Source organism: Diabrotica undecimpunctata, chromosome 6 (genome assembly GCF_040954645.1).
Source record: "Diabrotica undecimpunctata isolate CICGRU chromosome 6, icDiaUnde3, whole genome shotgun sequence".
In the NCBI taxonomy this organism is placed as follows: Eukaryota; Metazoa; Arthropoda; class Insecta; order Coleoptera; family Chrysomelidae; genus Diabrotica; species Diabrotica undecimpunctata.
Genome location: NC_092808.1, coordinates 148,635,324 through 148,651,736, shown reverse-complemented (window position 1 = coordinate 148,651,736; position 16,413 = coordinate 148,635,324). Strand labels below are relative to the sequence as shown.

The 16,413-nt window shown below is 33.9% G+C and overlaps 1 pseudogene; it reads left to right on the top strand.

Moving 5' to 3' along the window:
• Positions 1-8,721, top strand: part of LOC140444667 (extracellular signal-regulated kinase 2-like) — a 32,972-nt pseudogene extending 24,251 nt beyond the window's left edge.
• Positions 8,722-16,413: the final 7,692 nt, after the last annotated feature.

Below are 16,413 nucleotides of genomic sequence, written 5' to 3'. Positions count from 1 at the left end.
ATGCAAGGCTGGATTACTGCAATTGGATGTTAGGTCTGCTAAAAGAACAACCGCATATCACGTCAAAGATTTTGTGGACAGACGAGGCTACGTTTAATAGTGCGGGTGGTGTTAATCTGCATAATATGCATTATTGGGCTGAAGAAAATCCGCACTAGATACATGAGGTGCAGGTTCAAGGCAGATGGAGTCATAATGTTTGGTGTGATATAGTTGATGGAAAGATCGTAGGTCTATATTTCTTTGATAGAACTTTAAATGGCGAAACATATTTGGATTTTCTGGAAAATCAGTTGCCTGTTTTATTGGAAGATATTATTTCCTTACAAACAAGAAAGGATATGATATTACAACATGACGGGTATTCTGTGCACTTTTCCATATTATCCACCTGTTCGAGATTATTTGTATGCAAGTTATCCAAATAAATGGATTGGAAGGGAAAGTATATTTTCATGGCCAGCTAGATCTCCAGACCTAATATGTCTGGAATTTGTCTGCGGGGAAGATTGAAGGACTTAGTGTGCCTAACTCGACCGACCACGCGAGAAGACATGAAACATGAAGAGTTTGAAACATGAGATTAAAGCAGCTGTTATGTCTACGCGCGAAAGATTACATCTTTGTGCGAACAACGATGGAAAACAATTTGAACATTTAATTGGACAATTAAGTTTTAATGATCGAGATATTTGTATGATCTTTCACACATTTAATTTTATGTTATAATAAAGGGTGAGTCAATACTATACTTACTTATGTTTATGCGCTTTTATTCATATCTCGAGTTCGACAAAAGCTATCAACATGCGGTTTGCGCCATATTGTTATGAATTTAATCCAATTCCATTATAAATTACAATAAATAGATGTTTCCATTAAACATTTAAAAGAAAAACAAATTTTAATTTTTTCTATTCGAAAGTACCCTCTGTCCATGACAATTAAAACTAAATGCAATTGTTTTATAGTGGATGTATTGTTTAATTGTGTTGTACTCTAGGTCTAATTTACACTCCTATCGTAATTTTTAAGGGCACTTTGGTGCAAAAGGGTTTAATACACAAAACGAAGCTAAAATTTTTATTTTTTTGTTAAATATACTTCACGATTTTCGAGTTTTTTCACTAGTTAATAGTTTTTTAACATTTGAAAACCTTAAAATAGCAAGGGACACATCACCACGTGGTAGAAGAAGTATCGGTCGATCGCGCAAGAGATGGAGTGACAATCGTCCATAGAGGCAATAATTCGTCAATATATATATTCAGAGATTCATCAGTATTCACTGCCTTCCCTCACTCAACCGTTTCCATCTCTCTCTGTTGTCCCATTCTCCATCGTTTAGGCCTCTCTTACTAATGGCGTCGTCTACTTCGTTCCTCCAGGATTTTCGGAGTCGTCCTCTTTTCCTCCTTCCTATGGGGCTCCATTCGGTTATTCTCTTTCTCCCTCTGCTGTCGCTAGTTTTTGACGTGACGTCTTAAATTAGGTTGTGGCTCGGAGTCACTCATGAAAAAGTGTAACGCCCGCTCACGTCTGTTACGATGAGTCACCGAACGAGAGAGAGGCCCGCCGGACCGGCGAATGCCTTGCGTCTCTCTCCCACTCAAACATGATCGGTCCGCTGGTGCGATGCTATTTCTCCTGTCATAGTCCTATCCTCAACAAAATCACTCAAATAGAAATTAGTTAAGTTTAAGTTTACATGTACAATGTTTTAGTAAACAAAATATATTTCTATAGTTAAAATTTGTGCAATTCTTATTTTCATTCAATTCCTTGTTCCTATTGTGCAATTTAATAATATTCATATCAATAAATATTCTACCTAGAAAAAGACGTTGTCACGTAAAATCTTCGCCCGTAAAACCGACTTTACAGGCAACCGATTTTTTTTCTTACATGTCCATACCACTTTAGTCTTTTTTGTTCTATGTATGTTAGTATGTCTGTTTCTATTAACGTTCTTTGCTTTATTTCGTCATTACTTCTCCTATCCATTCTTGTGACTCTGCAGCATCTTCGCAGGCATTCCATCTCTGTTGCTACTATCTTACTGCTGTTTATCTTGTTTATGATCCAATTTTCAGTCCCATATGTCATAATACTTCGCACTAATGTTTTATAAATCTGTGTTTTTGTCTTTATATTTAGGTGTCTATCCCACCATACTGAGTTAAGTTGTCGGATTGCTGTTCTTGTTTGTCCTAATCTTTGTGTAATTTCTTTCTCTGTTGTTGCCTTTTTCGTGATTATAAACCCCAAGTATTTGATCAATCTGTAGATCTTCTATGTCTTCTTCACTTGTAGATAGGTACTCTGTTTTCGTGAGATTAATATCTAGGCCAGCCTTGATATATTCTTCTCGTAGTTTCTTCATCATGTAGCTGAGGTCGTCTTGGTCTTGTGCAATCACTACTTGATGGCAACAACTCGTCAATGAACAAGCAAAATTGCTTATATAAATGAAGAAAATCATGTTTTTCTCTTCTCATTAGAGATACATATTTCTCATTATCTCAAAATGTAAAGTAATATCGAATAACTTTTCTTCCGCTCAATTCAATTGTTAATCTGATATCTGCGACAAATTAATGCTAGTATTTCTGGCGTCATAAATACGCGATATTAATCAAAACGGTTTTATTGGTTTGGAATGTCGTGAAAAGCGACCCTTCTGGTTCAGCAACGATAGTAAATAACTTCGTTTAAAGCAAAACAACCGACAATCGAGACTAGTTTCGAATATATGCCAAAATAGTCTACTAATCCCGTCAATTATACCTAGAACTCGAAACTGCGGCAATAACCAGCATCCAGTGTCAAAATAATCTAATTTTCGGATGAATAGCGCTTTGCACTAATTTTAACAACACGACTACAACAACAATGGCTACAACAACGTCGCCAACAACAGCATAACAAATTGATGTGTCTTCGGTTATAGGACGGTCATTGGGCGAAATGACGACCCCGTTCACTTAAATAATATCACTTTGATCTTTGAAATTGTACCGTTTGATGTTGCTGCGAACTTTATTACTATTATTATAATCTAAAATATCATTTGACGTTGATTCTTAACACAAGATTAAAGTTGTACAATATAAAAAAAAATAATTTAAAATGGCTTTTCGCTTTGAATTCAATTTATTTAATTTAATATACATAGTCGAGTTTGTTTTAATGTAAACATTTGTTCATATAAATACCGAGGGCTAGTGGTCCAATATAGATCTACAGTGTGTTCGAAAGCAAATTTGACATATTAAATTCTTTTGCTCTTATGTTAAATCTGTGGACCAGTCTTTGTAGACTATGTTCATCTTGAGCTATCAATATTGCGTCGTGTGCTTAACAGAGTATTTTTATTTCTTTGTTTCCCATGCTGTATCTTCTTTCTTTGTTAACGCTTTTCATGATTTCAACCATAATTAAATTGAAGATCATGGGACTCAATGAATCTCCTTGTCTTATTCCGCTGCCTATTTCTATAGATTTTCCATCTATTCTGACTTTCATTTTGTTGTTTGGGTAGATGTTTTTGATAGTTTTTATCGGTTTGAATTCTTTCCTCGTTTATCTTTTGGTGCTGATCCACCATTAAAGACATGTTTTTGTAGCCTTCGAATCTTTTCATATGTTATTCCATGAAACCGCAAAAAGCCTTTACACATACTGGTTCTTCTCTTTATACCAACCTTATTTTATAATTAAAGGCAGCAGAATGTTGGAATTTGAGCGTTTGCGGAAAATTACCTTGGCGTGGTGCATCATTTTCTACTTCTGTTAGTAAAACATCCCTAATTTCAGCGTTTTTTTCGGCTTCTTTGCTTTTTAATGTGATAAGATATTAGCCCTACAATGAAATATACTTGTTAATATTTTAATTGTTTAAATAAAGCGATTAATTTTACCTGCCAAGTAACGATCTTGCTCGTGTTTAGTTTCCAAAGCATAAAAGTGATCCAAAACTCGAGATTTCCTTTCATCAATAATTTTAGAATAACATTGAAACCGTGAACACCTAAAAGGAATATAAATGTTTCACTCATCATTTTACAATTAATATGTGTAATGTACCTGCAATTTTGACCCATTTGTACTTGTGCTTTTTCTATGTCCTTATAATTAACATGTTTTTGTCCCTTCACTCTTGCCTGTTTTATCTCTGTACGTCTCAGCACCTTTCTTTTCTTTTTCAATGACACATTTTCATTTGAACTTTGTCGTTCGAGTTCATTGTTAGTTGTATTTATTATAAAACTCATTTTACTAAATTGGTTTATGGTGTTTACTTATAAAATCACACAACACAACTATTCGAAGGAACTTTAACCTATAAAAACCTACTTCTTCGACTATTATTTTACTAAATTGGTTTATGGTGTTTACTTATAAAATCACACAACACAACTAATCGAAGGAACTTTAACCTATAAAAACCTACTGACAGCCAAGCGATAAAGTGTCCTGCAAACACACCAATTGTCATTAACAACTGTGGTTTTTGCAGGAAATTGCGCTTGACATATGGGGTTTATGCGGAATCGCCTATATTTTTGTCGCTTATATCTTCGACTATTGTGGTTCTAATGGAATTTTCTTATGCAAGGAACGTCGGTAATTATTCCTTTAATCCATAGATGGCGTAAGTCCATTTCCGAAAAAAACTGACATATTATGGGGTTTTTGCAAAGAACGCCTCAATTGCTTTTGGTGTATTATATTTTCAAGTTCTATTGTTATAAAATATATCTGTTTAAAGAGAAAAAAATTATACTGTTAGTACTAAAAAATGTGTTTTAAAAATAATAGATTGGATCGAACAGAAAGTTTAAAGCTGTAGTAGGTAAAATTGAAAATTCTAAATTAGCTCCACTGTCTGTGAACTAGACTAACACACCCGCCTAGACCAATCAAGTAGCGTTCAATAGCTAATACAATGCAAAACGGGTGCTGTATTACAAACAATTCTCGAATTAGCATATAATCGGACGCCCTAAGTGCATATTCCCGGTCAAGTGTGCTGTAACGTCGTTTAAATGTGGCTGCTGCTCGACGGATTATTAATACTTTGTTTTTGTGGTATGGTATAATAGCATGGAGCGTTTGATACATATCTCATAAAACACGCATATTGTATTGTCGTACAATTTTATGCTGGTTAGCGAATTGTCTCCTAGTTGTGGTATTTAGTGTTTATAGATAACATGCACAGTGAACGTTTATGGTGCATATAACATATCTATCAGATTAATGGGGCATAAAGGAATATAATGTTTCATTGCAATATCAAAATTTATGGGAATAAAAACTATATTACACTACTGTAATATTGTATTTTTTAAAGCCTAATAATAAAAAAAATTAACTTTCATTTCATAATTAAGAGATAATAGACCAGATATATATGTATATATATATATATATATATATATATATATATATATATATATATATATATATATATATATATATATATATATATAAACTAAGGAACACTCGAAGAGTGCAAAGTGGAGAAATAACAGACAAAGAAGGTGGCTACTTCATCTATTTATTGAAGACGTTTCGCTTTCTGCTTAGAAAGCATCATCAGTTCATCTAAAAAGAACAATATGAAAAAACCAAACATCCAAAGAGAAGTTAAAACATGTGTGTTACCTTAAAAAGACATGTAGCAGTCAATGATATTAAATTTGTGAAAAAGCTTACGATAATGGAACATTCAGAGATAAAGTTGTATAAACAATTAATTGAAACTAGGTACAGTTTACAAATTACCAAACTTAGCACAGCAAAAGAACATGTGATATGTTTATAAAAAAATTGTTGTAAAAAACTTTAAAATTGATATGTAAAGAACTAGAAAGATCATGAGATGCAGTTCCAACAATGTATTATCAGTAACATTTAATTTTGACTTTAGGTAACATTATTAATTAGTTGAGATTAAAATATAATATTTAAAAGTAAAATGAAGTTACCAGTCTTTAGCTTACTGAATGCCGCAGGTAAATGAATTAACAGGTGTAACACCCACGCCAACAACGTGAAGAGACAGTGGCCTTGAGGTCAAAAAGTGACAGAACAGCAAGGCGAAATACCAACCTCTAATGCAATAGAGCGGTACATTTAAAGATTATGATAAATTTGGTGACAACTTGTCATTAGAACTTAAAAACCAAAAAATGAAAGGAAAACGTGGTTAAGATCACCATTTCCCCCCCAGATCTATCCCCCCACCAGATAGGTAAGGTCCAAAGAATACTGGAATAATAAAAAAATATATGATGCAACATTATATATTGAAATAAAATTTACACTCAAATATCTTCAATAAAAAATATCTCATATAATGATTATCAAAATTTTGTTCTACGTACGTGAACGTTCAAAAATTAATGGTATATACAATATAAATTAAATTTTCAAATCAAAATTGTTGTTCTAAATCTCCTGATCAAAATATTCCTATCCTTTCTAAAGCAATTGTTAAAAAATGTGTTGTAATAAAGAAAAACTGACGAATGGTAAAACTATCTCTCTGATGATGAGTTGTCCAAATCCTTGTTCCTTGTAGCCTACACTATTTATTCTTAGCAGTCCCCTAGGTAATCAGCAATCTTACAACAAATTATTGCGAGCCTATCGTCTTTAATGATCTCCTTCAAATGCACGTATCGTTCAAATGATGCTAGCCTCTTCTCCTCTCGATAAACTGAATCTCTCGTTCCGGCCAGAACAGTGACTCTTGGAATATAAGTAGAAAAATATAACTTACAATATTTTACTGGATCAGCTTCGGTCAGATACACTTACTCCAAGAAAACTCACAAACATTCACTTCTACTGTTTACTACCTTTGGAGAACCACCAGAGAACAACGACTGTTCGCCTTGAACCCTTCGAAAAACAACTAATTATCTTTTCTCCCTCAAAAATCTAGCTAAACTCTCATTCCTACATACCTATCACACTTTTTTCAATCTCTTCCAATCACAGTTCGTCACACTTATCCCCATCTCCCATTTAGATAAGAAACAACAATTTTACCTACAATTATAAATTTCCTAAAAACTATTAACGTGCTAATCGGTTTCTACAAATTCTTAAGAACTAACGAAGAATTATATTTTCTAAATATTTCTATTCTATTGTCTTATTCACTGTATATTGACGTACAAGTCTATTTGGAAAACCCGCTCGCATTGTTCACGATTGTACTAAGCTCACTCACGTCACTGGAATATATTTTACAAAGAAAATAATTTATGCATATCTTTAAATTTTGTTTACTACAGCTAATCCAGGATAATGGACTTTCATTTCTTCGAAATATTTTCTATAGTTTATTAGTTGAATTATTTGAATTATTATATTTTGTACTTTAAAATATATTAAAAGCAAACCAATATTATTTTGTCGACTTTATCGACAATATCAGACTTTAAGCGACTTATTTGCAATGAAAGTTGTACAACAGATTAAAATATTATTCTGTTGTCGTCCTAGCCTTAAATATAAGGTAAGCAGAAAAAAATTATCGGAGTGATTGTAGATGCAAGATTAAATTAAAAACTCGTTTACAGTACAATGTTATACACAAGAGATTTTTCGTTTTGTCTATTGTAAAACAAGCCTTTACAAGCCTTTAAGCTTATCTGTCGGCTTGATCCAAAGACAAAATGACCAAAATCGACGAGCATTTCATGATGCGGTTCGACATCTAGAAACGACTAGGCAAGGAGGCCTATGGCATCGTCTGCCATCGATCGAAAGACCAGACCAGAGAAGTAGTGGCTGTGAAGAAGAATTTCGATGCATTTAGAAATCAAAATGATGCTCGAAGGACCTACAGAGAGATTATGTTCCTACAGTCGTTTAAGAGCCATCCTAATATTGTTAAACTGTACAAAGTTCACAGAGCTGCCAATAACAGATACGTTTATTTAGGTTTTGAGTTCATGAAAACTGATCTATACAACGTCATCATAAAAAACGATCCGGAAAGACGTCCACAAGAGATATGTCATATACTAATTACTAAAAGCTATCAAATATATACATTTTGGTAATGTCATACACAGGGATATGAAGCCAAGTAACTTTGTGTTGGATAGTCTATGTAGGTGTAAGATAACAGATTTTGGATTAGCCAGATCTCTTTCGTAAGGATCCGTCAACGACTCAGATGATGATCCTACACTGACTGACTATATGGCAACGAGGTGGTATAGGCATCCGAAATTTTAATAGATAATGGGAGGTATACAGAAGGCATAAATCTATGGAGCATAGGATGCATTCTTGCAGAAATGTTTAATAGAAAACCTATCTTTCAACATCTACGGTAAAGTAGAGAAGATAATGGCGAATATTTTTACGCCAAGTCATGGCCAAGAAGATATAAATATGGTCTGTATTTCCGGCATTGGATCTTCAATGATCAAAAATGCGTCTGCAGTTCAAAAAATGTACCTGGCAACAATGTACCTTTTGGATGCAATCGATGTTATAAATAAATTGTTGATGTTTGACCCACACGACAGACTTACAGCAGAAGAAGCTTTGGAATATTCCTTTATTGCGAGATTTAACAATCCTGATCAGGAGATATTTTTTGAAATGTCAGTCACGGTGCCGTTAAACGACGACGTCAGGCTATCTGTAGACGATTATCGAAAAAAGTTATACTTTTTAATGTCTTTTTAATTATTTAAACAAATTAGACACACAATTTTCTTTAGAAAGTGTGGAAAGAAGCCTTCTTTCAAAAACTTTCAAAAAAAAGTAAATACTTCTACGGGGACGACTTTTTTGGAGGGTATAAAAGTCATTTTGGTAATTTTAACGTTTCATTAATATTTAAATATTTATCTGACCACCCATCAGTTAAAACAATTTATGACATATACCACAATCTCTCTACTCACGATGTAACAGTCTCTCTCATAAGGCTGCCTTCGCATACTGAAATTACTGGTAATAAAACAGCAGATCATTTTGCCAAAGAAGCTACCAACCATCGTTCTAGAGTCACTTCAATTCAACTAGCTAATGATCTCAAACTCGTTTTCAAAAAGCGGTAGATACTTGGCAAAACTTATGGCAAACGAACAAAAAAACTTTTCATGAAATACAACCGTTCATTGATCATCTCTCCCTGGATTTCGTAACTAGAAGAAAAGCATCTATTATTAGAAGACTACGAATCAACAATACCAAACTTACACATGGTTTCTTGATGTTCTCTGGAACTCGTCCAACTTGCCACCATTGCAATGTTTACCTGACTGTAAAACACATCATCACCGACTGCAAACAATTTACCAACCTGTATAAAGCACTGGACTTGAAACCTACTCTTAAGGAAATGCTCAACAACACCACACAGATTACAGAAATTATACAGTTTTTAAAAACCGCTTAACTCTACCACAAGATTTAACACAAAAGACATTAGTTACAATGATATATAATTATTATTTGTTTTCATTATTTATTATATATTTAATATTATTGTTCCAGTACCAATAGTCATAGTTGTCGAGGTAATTTATCTAAATGAGAAAATATATATATATATATATATATATATATATATATATATATATATATATGTATATATATATATGTATATATATATATATATATATATATATATATATATATATATATATATATATATATATATATATCCCATAAAAACGAATCGATACTTTCAAGAAAAAATTACAATTCATTTATTTTGACTGGGCTAAATAATTTCCAAATAAGTGACTGTGAATCCATAATCTTCTAGGATTGTATCCAAATATTACTCATACTGTAACACCTATCAACAATGACATAGACCATACGCAAAAATATAGTATAGTACAAATTATTGTTTGGTTAGTAGTTATATTGCTTTAGATTATCTATGAAAAACGAAAACACAGTTTCATTCTCTGATAGTAATTAATTTTTATACACCTATTAAAAAAATGAAAAAAGTTTTTAAGCAGAGCTTTCTAGAAAATGACTTAGACTGTCAACCTGTTTGGTATTCAAGATTCGTTTCTCTTTTTCCTTTCTTGTACTCTTATAAAGCTCTACATTTCGGTACTTTAAGTTTGATAAATATACGTTTTGAAAAAAGCGTTGTAAAAAAGCTAGTAAATCTTTTAATACGTCTGGATCCGTGTACTACTCGAACGGCCGTTTGGAATACACATGCCCGTAATAATCGGCATATATTGAGAGAATCGCCTGGTTTTTCTTTCGGTAAAAGGGCATTCGTATTTTATACTGGCAATACGTGTATCGCCTTCTACGATCTAAACGGTGATTCAGGAAAATATATTTCCGTAAATCTTTCCTCTATTTCCTTTTTAATGTGATACAGATTCCAAATAGTCTCGATTTAGTGGACCTAGATGCAGGCGGTCCACGTCTGCATATAGGTAATAATACTTTTTCATTTATGCAGTTATGGATTAGAGCTTTATAGTCGTTTATATTCACTGCAGTCGTACTTTTTTACAGCCATATAACTAAATTTATAACTAATAACTGGTTTTTATAATACACCTGAAAAATTTCGAATAAAAAGTATTATAATAGTGATATTTATCGAACTTGACGAATATTTCCGCGAATCAAGTGATTGGAATTATACATGATTTGGATCCTGATCCCAACTATTTTCTAAACATTGGCTTTTTATGAAATATTAAATAGGGTAACTGCTACAGTTGTTAGCCGGTCACTAGTGATTAGCCACTTTCACAAAAGTTCTAAATATTAAGATTTTCAGAAACTATAAGATAATAAATTTATTTGCATTGAAATTTGGCAACATTGCTATATATTTGGTCTAGTCACAGCTACATCTAGCTATTATCTCTCTCAGTTAATATTATAAGTTGTTACGGCGTATGTTGTTCAAAGCTTAAAAGGTGCATCCAGTTTTAAGAGTTTTTTTATGAATTTGTTAAGGAAGGCTATTCACGAGGTGAGTTATCTTGGCTAATAGTATTATGTATCTGGGTATTAATTACTATTTAAATGGGAATAGGCTACAATTAAATGTTAAAGTAAGTTTTTTGACTTTTCAATTTCCACCTTCGGAAATCGTTCTCAAAATAGATATTTTGGGAACGATTTCCAAAGTGATTTTTTCCAAAACTTTGCATGGCCCATCTCACCAGGACGTGTCTGGGTGAGATGGATCAGTAGCTTGGGAGAGATGGATCAGGGGTAAAAAGTAGGATCAATGACTACAAACCAAGTATAAAGTAAAAAATATGTATATTTTACATAATAATAAATGTTACAGTAACCAAATAAAAAAACAAACAAGTCTATTCTTTTGCTTTCTTGACCACAATCTTCCTATTAATGGGAAACTTCCCTTTTTGTGACATTATTTCCCTGGTACCGCAAAAGTCACATTTTACTTCAAATGTAAACCAACCTTTATGAAACCACTGAGAACACTGTACACACTTCACCCAGTCTTCTTTTTTTGTAGTTGTATTGTAAGCCTCTCCACATCCCATACATTCATCTTCATCCCATTCTTCTACTGATATACCGTCATCTTGGACCAGATCTGCAGAATCATAGCTTTCTGAGTCTGAACTTGCAAACTGTGTAACTTTGCCAGACGGTTCCTTTTTTGGCTTGAGAAACTTCTTTTTTGATTCAATTTTTCTTTGATCTTGTTTTTCTTTGTTCTAAGTTGATCTTGTTTCTTTTTCTTTTTTTGTTTACCTTTCATTGCTTGCTCAACTGTCTTCCTTTTTACAACAGCAATCTTTTAAGCTGAATTTAATACTTTTGAAACTGTCGTCAAACATCTCTTAACGGTTACTTTCTGCGTGAGAGAAGGGACGGGTGATATACGTTCTAGGCAAAATAAATCGTTACAAGTTTAGAAGGAGTCATTTTTGACGGTGTAAGGCTACTAGAAGTACTAGGGATACTAGCAAGATTAAATTGAGTTCTTGGTACTGCACAGGAGACATAAGAATCAACAGTGTCACTTGTTGACACACTAGTTACAGCATTGACGTGTTGGCCGATAAGTTCTGCATTGGAGGCAACAGGATCAACCTCGCTGGTTGGTGCACTAGCGAGAGTGTGCGCCAATACTTGGACAATGGGCACTGCACCGGGGGAATCGGGCTCTAAGTAGGCGTAGGCTGGTATTACAGACATATCTAGAGGGACTATGCCACAAGCTTGAAATCCACTTAAACCGTTTTGTACACCTGCAGCTTTGGTCCATGCAGAGTTAAGAAGTTTTCCAAACTGCAGACGATTGATCTTTCTGGATGGATTGTTTGTAACGAAATAATTACAAGCACTATAAAAGTAGGACTTAAGTGATTTAAAAAAGAATTGGTCCAAAGGTTGTAGCCAGTGCGAAGTATGGGGTGGAATGTTCATCAAAATGATTCCTTCTTGCTCCGTGTACACTAGGACATCCAAGGAACTGGTGTGTGAAGTGTGACCATCAAGTAAGAGAAGTACTGTCCTGGCTGGTTTTTTAGGTTCGAAATGAATTTTTAACCAGTGCAGAAAAATTTCACTAGTGACATAAGAAGATTTTTGTGACATTTTTACAACTGAGCCAGGAGGCATTCCGTCCATAAACTCAACTTTTAAGTTTTTACCCTTTACTATGCAGTATGGGGGAAGAAATGTAGCTTTACGAGTAACTTAAAGTACTCTTCCACACACCTCGTGTTCATTCCCTTAGCTCGGGATACAGATGATAGATCAGGGATACACCTGATTTTCTAATAGTAAGAGTAGGATTTCTTAAAAGAAAAGAGTTTAGCGAATCATAACCAGCTTTTCTAGTTTCCTTGTTGAATTTGTGAGGTAGTTTTAGCTCTTCAGCAAGTTCAAACGCCATGCTTCTCCCCTGCAAGGAGTAAACTCCTGAGCTTGTAACTTTTTTATGTGGCCTACAATCTTCTGTTCATTTACTCTTCCTAAAATGGAGGAAAACCCTAAGCTGTCCTTCGTAAACTTTTGTTTTTTAATCCTTCTTTAAAGAGTGGTATTAGGAATTTGATAAGCCTTAGCAGCAGCATTAACACCCATTTCTTTATTATCCAGCGCATTAACCTCTTGTATTAATGCATCTTCCGTCCACACCCCTCAACTGGTATACTTTCTTACGTAGTTAGTTGGCATTTTTCTGAAACAGAAAAATACCAGCTACTTAGTAATTACACTATAAGTAGTTTTATGAAAAGTAACATTTAAAAACGTTGGTACTGGACCATCTCTCCCGTATTGAAATACGTGGCCCATCTCTACCAAAACGTACTGGTCCATCTCTCCCAAAAGTCGGGGTGAGATGGACCACCTTATAATTCGCATTTTTAACGTACACATGGCGGCCTTTTTAGGTTAGGTTATTATAATGAAGTTGATTACCTGACCTATTTAATAATGCGTGAGAAAAACTAACCGTAGATATACACTCAGGTGCAAAAAAATCGATCCAGGGTATTATTTGCTGAAAAAAGAAAACGTTTGAAGATATTAGTTTTAAATCAGGTATATATGTAAAAGTATATGTTAGATTAAAATAATTTTTACAGATTATCCAAAAAAATCATTTATTTATAGAGACATACGCCAAAACTCAAAAATACAAGAATATTCAAAACTTTCTGAAATTAAGAAAAACATTAATAATAAATCAATATCTAGTGTTTCCCCCTCGGACCCTTATAACAGCCTGTACACGTCTAGGCATTGAGGTAATTAGTTTTAATTAGAGGCAAGTTTTTTAGACGGGGTACTCGTGCAAGACGTCTTCCCATCATATCCCATAGATGTTCTATGGGATTGAGATCGGGACTGCAAAGTGGCCAGTTCATACGAACAATTCCCATCTCCTCTATATATTGGTTGACGATTCTAGCACGGTGAGGACGCGCGTTGTTGTCCATAAAAATAAAATTAGGTCCAATGAAAGGAGCAAAAGGTACCACATGCTGATCTAAAATACTTGTTATGTATCTTGCAGCAGTCATAGAACCTTTATCTACAATAACTAAATCAGTATGGGCTTCTGAACTGATACCAGCCCAAACCATAATGGAGCCCCCTCGATAACTTATTCTTTCCGCAATATTACATTGAAAATATTGCTCTCCGTGTCTTCTCCAAACCCTTTCTCGGCCGTCTGGTGACCTTAGACAAAATCTGGACTCATGTGAGAACAATACATTGCTCCAATCTGCATCACTCCAGTTTTCATGTTCTCTTGCAAAAGCAAGGCGAGCTCTGCGATGTTCTGTGGATAGTATTGGAGATAGGGCTGGCCTTCTGGATAATAAATTACCTTCTACAAGTCGTCGAGGAACTGTCCATCTGCTTACATCCACATTTCTCACTTCGCTCAGACGATTTGCCAGTTCAACAGAAGTTAGATGCCGATTTCTCACACATGATAAGACCAGAAATCGATCATCTCTTTCGGATGTTACCCTTCTACGACCTGATCCTGGTCTTCTTGTGAATTTACCGGTGTCGCTAAAACGCAGAACTGCTCTTTGAACCGAAGATCGACTAACACCCAACATTTCAGCTGCATAATATTGGCTACGACCATCTTGAACTAAAGTCACCGCCCTTGCAGCATCTGTCGGAGTTAGAGACATTTAGGAAGGATAATTAAATAAAAATATAACACGTTTTGAAAATAAAATCACTATACTAGTATGGTTGTTGAATTAAAAACAACATTCAATAAATATCTACTTGCTTCAGACCCTTTTTGACAAAAACCTGAAATACCAATTTGTTTTAAGAAATATAAAAAGCAATATTAAAAATATTATTTTATTTCTCGTATACGAGGGTACACCTAAATTTACATACGTAATTTAATGTCTCTAAAATTATACAACTTCAAATAAATAAGAAATAAGGAATGGGTCAATTCTTTTGCACCTGAGTGTATATATAGTTCTGACGTGTATTATAAATCCACCAATCCTAATAATTTTTAATTTCATTTCCTTGGTACAAAATGTTAAATTCTGCCACTGATCACCAGAAAATATATTTATATTTGACAAGCAAGCAAAATATACCGTTAATAATTATATAGACACTTTTGTACGTTTTATGTTTATATCCGCGTAAAATGTGCCAGTCATAACAAAGGTCTTTAAAATGTTACTTTAAGCAGAATATTTATAATTCCTGAGCGAGTTGTAAAACTTCCCAACTTTCGCACATTATCCGTCTTCGGGAACGATGCGGTTAAAAGATGACACGACAAATTTTAAAGGCAGCGTTAACATAACAGTAACACTAAAGTCCTTCGGTTCCTTATTAGAATTCACGGGCCTCATTGAATACTTGAAAAGTAATTTTAGGTTAGCGCCGAAGCCATTAATGCGCTACCTTATAAAACGCAAAGTGATTCAGTTCTCTTCACATATTCCCTCTCCTTTCTAACGTTATTCGGTGGGCCCGTAACAAAAGATACTAAAATTTAAGCACAGACTCGTTTTTTTAACGGTACCGAGCTCTTTTAATGCCGCAGTTGGTTCAATTTATTATGTGGGATGTAATCTAGCAAACGATTTTGAAAAAAAGGTTTTTGGCAGATAAATAATCAAGAATTGCATAGAAACGTGGTACAAAAAAGTAACTTTAAAATAAAAAATAAATGAAAATACTTTCTATCCGGTTAACAGATTATCCCATTTATTATGTTGGATATTTATTTTTATTACCTCTTTCTTGCTTAACGTTTAATAAACTGCGAAACCCTTGGGAAATCTCCTCGGGAAGTCTGGAATTAGGAATGAACTAGTTGCATTTTTTTGCGCATTTGTTGTTATTCCTTAGACAAAGTTAGAAGAATATTAAACAGGCAACTTTTAATAAACCAATTATATTATTTATAGCATTTTTCATATAAAAATGCTTGCAGGTCAAAATTTATATAAAGTGACGTCACTTATATTTAAAATTTCCATAATGTCAACCTTAGAGTTCAAATTTTCCCAACACAGCTAATAATACGAAACCCACACGGAACTGCTCGATCTTTCATAGGTGTCAACATGGTGTAAAAATTAGAAAAATAAAATCATCATTGTATTGGAAATTTTAGAATTATATTGATTAACACGTTAAGCCCCAAAGCATAAACGTGCACCTTTCGTCTGGGACCAAAGGATTTTTTTTTTACTTCTGACATCAAAGTTATATTAGTTTTTGTATGTGCATGATAATTTGACGTTTTGACAATTAAAACAAGGTAAAAACAGTGTGGTCATTTTTGGTACACACAGTCTGGGGATAAAATTTTTTGTTCTTGGTTTTACTCCAGACCATGAGCACCAGGTTGTCCCACACAGTTTGTAATGCATGAAC